We start from the raw sequence: 7,776 nt of genomic DNA on the forward strand, positions 1-7,776 counted from the left end.
AGGGAGATGTAAGACGTGTACGTAGTGTCTCACCTTCTTCCCCATTTATAACGTCTAAAGTCCCCGCTTTTTTTCTATTTAATTTATTTCTTGTCTTGTACCATACTTCGTGCTAACAATTAGTATGACGTTGATAATCTTAGGGGCCGTTTGGTTGGGGGTATTCAGGAAAGGGAATGGGAATCAGAAGGATTAATTTCCTTTGTTGTTGTTGTTGTTGTTTGTAATGCTATTTTAATCATTCCCTTTACCCCCTTCATTCCCTCAAATCCCTCTATATCGATTCCCCACCCCCCCAGGTATTGTCATTCCCTTTCCTGAGCTATCAACACACCACCACATCCACCATGACCAACCCATAACTAACCCTTCCCACGAAGACGGTTGCCGGTTGCTCGCCGGTTGCTCGTCAGTTTCTCGCCGGCTGCTCGTCGGTTGCTCGACGATTTCCATTTCAGATCTGGTCGGCGGTTGCCAATGACTCAACGGTTTCTCGAGTCTGACGTTTGCTGGAGGTCGGCGATTTGAAGGTTGACAACCCTCGAATCCATTTGAGATACTTCCGGAGGTCCACGACCCGACGGTTGCTGTAGATCGACGGTTCAGAGATTGACAATTTCCCGGCGAGAGGGAGTCGCGGGTTGGGGGAGAGAGAGGGTGTCGGGGGTTGGGGAGAGAGAGGGAGCCCAGAGATCGTCGGATCGAGTAGCGGCGGTGGTGGAGCGGTGGTGAAGTGGTGGTGGAGAGGTGGTGGAATTGTTAGGGTTTCCCTTGGATATGTTCAAACAAACAACTCTTAAAATTTAAGGGATTTGTTTTCCATTCCTTACCTTACCCTTTGTTGATTCCATTCCCTTTACCCTTGGTGAACCAAACGGCCCCTTAGTTTACTAATTAAATCTAGACATAAACATTACTACTACAACAAAAATGGCCAGCTATCAGTAATTACTTTTACCCTTTTAGCGACTATAAATAACAGTCGGTAAATCTCTGTTTTCTTGTAGCGTAATACCATTGACTTTAAACCTGTTATTATGATAGAATTTTGTGCCCTTCAGATCCATAGACTTTGATTATATTTGCTTTAATAACTTAATGCGTTTTACCTTTTATAGTTTCACTACAAGAATTTATATTTTTAATGACAATCTAATAATGACAGGTCAAAAATCCCGTCGTAAAAGGCTTTTGCGACAGGAAAACAACCAAACAAAGACGGGAACAACCGTCGCAAATGCCTTTTACGACAGATTAACAACGGGAGTTTCCATTAATGACGGCCCCCTTTGAGGACGGGTTCGCGACATAAAATCCCGTCGTTAATCAACGATTATAGACCTTTAGCGACGGGATTTCCCGTCGTTAATGGTACAATTTCTTGTAGTGTTTCATCCGCTACCACTCTCCATGAAGCACCTCTCTTCATTCTACTAATTAATTAGTCAATTAGTCAATTACTCATCGGTGTAATTCAATAAAAAATTTAACTAACTAAAGTGTGTTTATTTTTAGTACTCCGTATGTGGTAAAATTATGATTTTATTAACGGTTTTTTCATGAAATGCCCCTGAGGTTTGCAATAATGCACCAAATACCCCTGCGCGTTTCAAAATTCATAGAATACCCCTATTTAAACTTAAAGTGCACCAAATACCCTTGGATTTAACGGCTGTTAGTATTCCGTTAGTTTTAATTTACGTTTATGCCCTTATTCACCCAATATTCTACATTTTAACTTTTTTAAAAAAAATCTAATTTCTTCTCTCTCCTCTCATCTCCTCTGTTGTTTCTGACCCTTCTTAAATACTCGCCCCTCTTCTTCTTCTTCTTCTTTATCGTTTCTCTTCGATCTCTCGCCACCTTCTTCTCCTTCCTTCGCTGCTACCGCGCTTAGTCCTCTCCTTTCAATGAATTTCTCCGATAAAATGGATTCGCCGGACGTCCTCTCCTCTCGCCGCCAACTTTCAACCTTCGTCTGCGAAAATGGTGGATTCGCCGGACTTTCCACCACCTGCACCATCAAATTACCGGAAGAAGCAGCTTGTATTTCTGGGTAATTTGAGGTGAATTAATGTCTAAATTAATCCTAATTAACACCTAATGAACCCTAATTAACTCTAAATCCCCTCTCTCCCCTCACCGTCCTCTCTCCTCTCAATCTCACATCTCTTTTTCCTGGGTATCAAAATGGTGAACCAACCACAATTTTTCCTTCTTCAAACCATCTTCCTCAAAGATCAATTGTTAACTCAGATCCCCAAATAATCGAACCCAAATTTTCGAGTGAATTAAAATCGTGAATTGAAGTTTGATGAAGAAGGGGAGGTTTAAGACGATGACGAATGGTGATGATGATACTGCGGCGGCGGTACTGAGTAGTGAATTGAAGATGAAATTGAAGTTGCCGATGATGAAGACAGCAGGACATGAATTCATATTTCTGTTGAAATTGAAGATGCTGAATTCAGATTTCATGTTGCCCCTATTTTCTGGGCTGATTATTTTTGCGAATTTGGGGTTGGATTCGAAGAACGGAGAACAAAAATAGATAGAGTAGAGAGCATAGAGGGTAGCACAACAATTAAGAGAGAATACGGAACTAGATTTTTTTTTTTTTTTTTGCAGATTTTCGTTCTCGAATTCGTTCTTCAGCATTTATGTTCTTCTTTTTGGTTCGAGGGAGCATATGAAATTAGAGGAGATTTTGGAGCAACATTTGTTTGTGTTTTTCAGATTTTTTATTTTCGTTTTCCTATTTTAAATTTTGGAATTGAGTTCTTCGTGAGCATAGAATAGCAGTGGCAGCAGCAAGGGGCGAAAAATAGCAGAATTTAGGTAGATTAGAGAGAGATTATAAACACTAGAATTCGAATTTGTAGTTTAGAATTTTGATTTTAGGAATTAAACTCTCAAAATTTAATATTCTCTTCTTCAATATTATGGGTTTTGTTCTTCAATTTTCAGATGTACTGTTCTTCAATTTTGGGCTTCAAATTCAATTATTAATTGTATAAGCTGTTTGGGTATTTGGTGCAAAAAACTTTATAAATAGGTGTATACTATGCAAAAAGTTTATAAATAGGTGTATTTGGTGAATTATAAGCATGACTTAACGGAGGACTAACGGAAAATCATAATAGGGGTATTTGGTGAACAGGTTTGAAAAAATAGGGGTATTCTATGAATTTTGAAACGCGCAGGGGTATTTGGTGCATTATTGCAAACCTCAGGGGTATTTCATGAAAAAACCGTTTTATTAAACCTATAAGGCGTTCATGGGTACAAACTTCATAGAGCACTATCACAAACACAAAACCCGAAACAAAAAAAAAAACAAAAAAAACAAGTAATACTCCCTCCGTCTCGGAATACTTGAAACGCTTTTCTTATCGGGCCGTCCCGAATTACTTGAAACGCTTTAAAAAATGGAAACTTTACACAATATTTTATTATTTTCTCACCTTACCTAATGGCCTACCAACAACCCTACTACCCCTAATAAACATTAAAAAATTCATAACCCCAGTCAATTATAATGAATTAAACTCCGTACCGGTCAAACGGTTTCAAGTATTCCGAGACGGATGGAGTACGACGTATCTTACATACTCTGATACTCCTATTTCTATATCTCAATGCATATGATCAATACAAGCTAGCTTACAAGTTGTACTTAATCGAGCGCCAGTGTCACCTCATCCATCATCATTTTTACATTGTACATTAGCTGGCTTCACACACGTAACTACTCCCCCGTCCGAAAATTAGTCCTATTTTCTAAATCGGGCGTCTCATAATTATAATCATGTTTCCTTATTTAAATATGAAATATTTCTCATGTTACCCTCACTTGTGATCACAAAACAAAAAGAAAATGTACTCTATTCCTTTTTACATGTTATTTTCTCTTTTCCATGTACTTTATTTTATGTACTATATTCCACTTTTTCAACATCAATGAACTATATTTAAATTTCCCATACACTATATTCAACTTTTCTTAAAATCCGTGTTTTTAGTCAAACAAGACTATAATTTTGAAACGGATGGAGTACATAATAATTATTAGTTGTTGGTCTAAAGTATTTTAAGAAGACCAATTGTTTTTAGTTTACGATTATATGCTAAATAAATCTCCCACTCCCTTTCTTGATCCTGTTTATGAGCTTGCATTTTGTAGGTCAACTTATAAATAACTTCACTTAATAATGAAGTCATAATCATTGATCACCACCCCTCCTCCACTTATAATTATTATAACTAATCTTCCAACATTATCACTAGTAAAAAGAAATTTTAACAACAGAAATATTAAGGTGGAGAGGCTCCACAATTAAGCCCTACTCTTTTGGATTTGTAATGTCTTATTATCAGGATATTTCAGTTCACTTAATTTAATTTAATTAAATTTCAGTCCACACAACAAAAATTTATATATTTTATGACAACCTAATAACGACGGGTAAAAATCCCGCCGTAAAAGGGCTTTTGCGACGGGGTTGACAACCCAACAAAGACGGGAACAACCGTCGCAAATGTCTTTTACGACGGGTTAACGACGAGATTTTCCATTAAAGACGCCTGTTAGTTTAGATGAACAACACAAGAGGGGGGGTGAATTAGTGTTTGTAGATGTTGGATCTACTTTTTCGCGGAATTAAAAACATTAAGAGATTGCAAGAGAGATTTTAGCGTGGAAACCTCTCTACCCTAATAGAGAGGAAAAACCACGGCCCCGTAGGGACTTAAACCCTTTTACTAATTAGGAAAATCACAGTTCCCTAAACTCAACTCCCTTAGGAACAGTCCCTCAACCGTTCCTTCTCAATGATCTCTCTAGAGATCTTCTCTCTCAACTCTTCAGCTTGACTCTAAGCTGATTCTCTCAATTACAAGGTTCACTCAAACCCCTTCCCAACTCTCAAGTATAAAAGATAGAATAACAAATAGAATCTGGAATTCTGCTGGAGCAGGAACTACGTATGTGGAACAGGAACTGACGGTACTGACGTGGGTTATAATGTAGATTTAACTTAAGCACGTAACACCACTAAGTCAGACAATTTTCCTAGACTTATGAATGCAGTATATATAGTGATGCATGTTATCTATTAACCCTAGAAGATATATTTTATGTTTATCTTTTATTTAGGAATCTTAGACCTAATAGAACTCTATCATGATAGACTTTTATCCTAAGACTCTAACAAACATATGATCGAATAATAACTCTTTATGCAGTAGATATATTAATGAAAACTCTATCTAAACGACACTCCTTTCCTATCATGACTCTTAAATAAGATAAACATTATTTAACCATTAACTAATGCAATCCTAATTACTATCAAACACATAATCCTAACTATACTAAAACTCCTTAGTACATGACTTAGTATTATTATGTTTAGACTTCTATTAGGACACAAACTCTAAGGTAACGTGATCTAAATACTATACTCATGCAATCCTATATACTACGTGCAGACTAGGACCAATACCCTCGTCATTGACACTGTTCCACGTACGTTGTTCCACCAGCTCCGAACTTTCAGTTTCTAAAACAAATCTATTAAGCACACTAATGCTACTAGATTTTCTTCTCTTCTCTTTCTCTGTACTTGTACTCTTAATTCTCCTCGAGTCCAAGTTCCTCTTCTCTTGGATTCTCTAACTCTTGAATCCTCGTTCTTCCTGTAAGTCTTTGGGTCTTCTTCAAAGTCTTACCTACACACGTCATTTATCATTTATTTGCATGCATAATAAACCACGTTAGATATTGAGTCAAGTATGATAAATATGCATAAATCATATATTATAATATTTGCTTAACTAAAATACACATAGGATAATATGGAATATAATATACTAGTGGATAAGTACTATTCCTATCCTAATATGAACTTAATATTTACGGCAAGTATTATGTGACTCAAACTCCTAAAATACATTGAATCTAGACAGTCCTATATTATGCATAATACTAATTATAAAAGCTTAAACTCTAAACATTTAATCTTTCCTAACATGCTTATGCAAACTAAAACTCTTAGACTCCTACATCGTCTACAATGCACCATAATATATGATAAATGAGACCAGCTATGATATGCATTCCTAGAAGACTCCTAATGCATATATAACTATATGAAGAGTCCTAATCACACACAACTATATGTACTTATGATAGGATATTATAAGAGACCTAAACTAATGCAAAGTCCTAAGTCTAATAAACAACTTATCCCAATATGGACTCTTAATTACACATGCATATAACGAACATATTAGGATGCAAATATGAAAGAACTATATGCACTCCTAAACTCTATTGATGCACGCATCCGTATCTCGTACAGGTGACTGGGAACAGGAACAGTCAGACAACTAGGAACTCTGTTAAACTGTTTGTGATCTCTTTCTTGTTGTTCCTGCTGGACCATATAAAGTATCATTTCGTTCCTCCTTTGCCACTTTACTTACCACATGAAGTTTACCAATGTAAATGCTAATTTACATATAAACAACATGTATAACGTAGCCATCTCCTCTCTCGTCAACAATAGCTTATCATTGCTCATGTCCCTTGTCTCTTGGTTTAATCATAGCTTGTTCTTCCTATGCACATCTTAGCACACATGTTAATTAGATAATCATCATTTGTTTATAATCATCAAAACCTCACTTACTCAATAACGGCCCCATTTTATGACGGGTTCTCGACCGAAAATCCCGTCATTAATCAACAATTATTGGCTTTAGCGACGGGGTTTCCCGTCGTTAATAGTACAATTTCTTGTAGTGCCAGGAGCATTAATTTATTTCAACTCCAGTTCAGTTAATTCGATTTCTGTTCAATTCAACTGATTATTATTATTATTATTATTATTATTATTTTATTATTATTGTTATGAAGAAGCGACTACACAAAGTTGGATGGGAGCCTAGCCACTAATTGGGCTCCAACACCCTTATTCAAAGCAAAACACAAACGATGAAAAAGAAAAGAACGAATATTAGCAGCAACCGTGTTACTCTGAGCAACCCGTGAGACCCTAGACATGAACTCGAGGGCATCACTCCCCAATTCTCCAAAGGTGGAGAAAGCAAAAGCAAATAATTGGCCTATGCAGGTCTCGAACCTGCGACCTTCGCGTTATTAGCACGACGCTCTAACCAACTGAGCTAATAGGCCTTTTATTATTATTATTATTATTATTATTATTATTATTATTATTATCATTATTATTATTATTATTATAAATCAAATGCTAACAAAGTCAAATAATTTACAAATAGTTAGTGGGAAGCTGAGATACAATCTGGGCCCCCACTAAATTAATAAGTAGTTATTTATTATTATTATTATTATTATTATTATTATTATTATTATTATTATTATGTAGTAAAAAAACAATAAGAATAAGATTATTGTTATTACAATTAATATTACTTAGTACTCCGTATTTTTTTTTTCTTTTTTAAAAATTTAAAATTTTATTTTTATTATTATTATTTTTTATTATAATGTGTAAACATTTTATATAAAGTTGGATGAGAGTCTAAAAACAATTAAGTTGTGCTCCCACCCCCTTATTATTATTATTATTATTATTATTATTATTATTATTATTATTATTATTATTATTATTATTATTATTATTATTATTATTATTATTATTAATACTTCTTCCGTTTTTTTATAATTGCACCATTTGAAGTTTCACGCTTATAATGCGCAATTTTTACCACTAATAATAAGATAATAATATT

The 7,776-nt window shown here is 35.3% G+C and overlaps 1 non-coding gene across 1 annotated transcript; it reads right to left on the minus strand.

The window, feature by feature from the left end:
* Window positions 1–7,124: 7,124 nt before the first annotated feature.
* Window positions 7,125–7,198, minus strand: TRNAI-AAU (transfer RNA isoleucine (anticodon AAU)). Its single transcript has one exon. It is a non-coding gene; the product is annotated as a tRNA-Ile (tRNA).
* Window positions 7,199–7,776: the final 578 nt, after the last annotated feature.

The sequence above is a fragment of the Spinacia oleracea genome, chromosome 4 (genome assembly GCF_020520425.1).
Source record: "Spinacia oleracea cultivar Varoflay chromosome 4, BTI_SOV_V1, whole genome shotgun sequence".
NCBI lineage: Eukaryota > Viridiplantae > Streptophyta > Magnoliopsida > Caryophyllales > Amaranthaceae > Spinacia > Spinacia oleracea.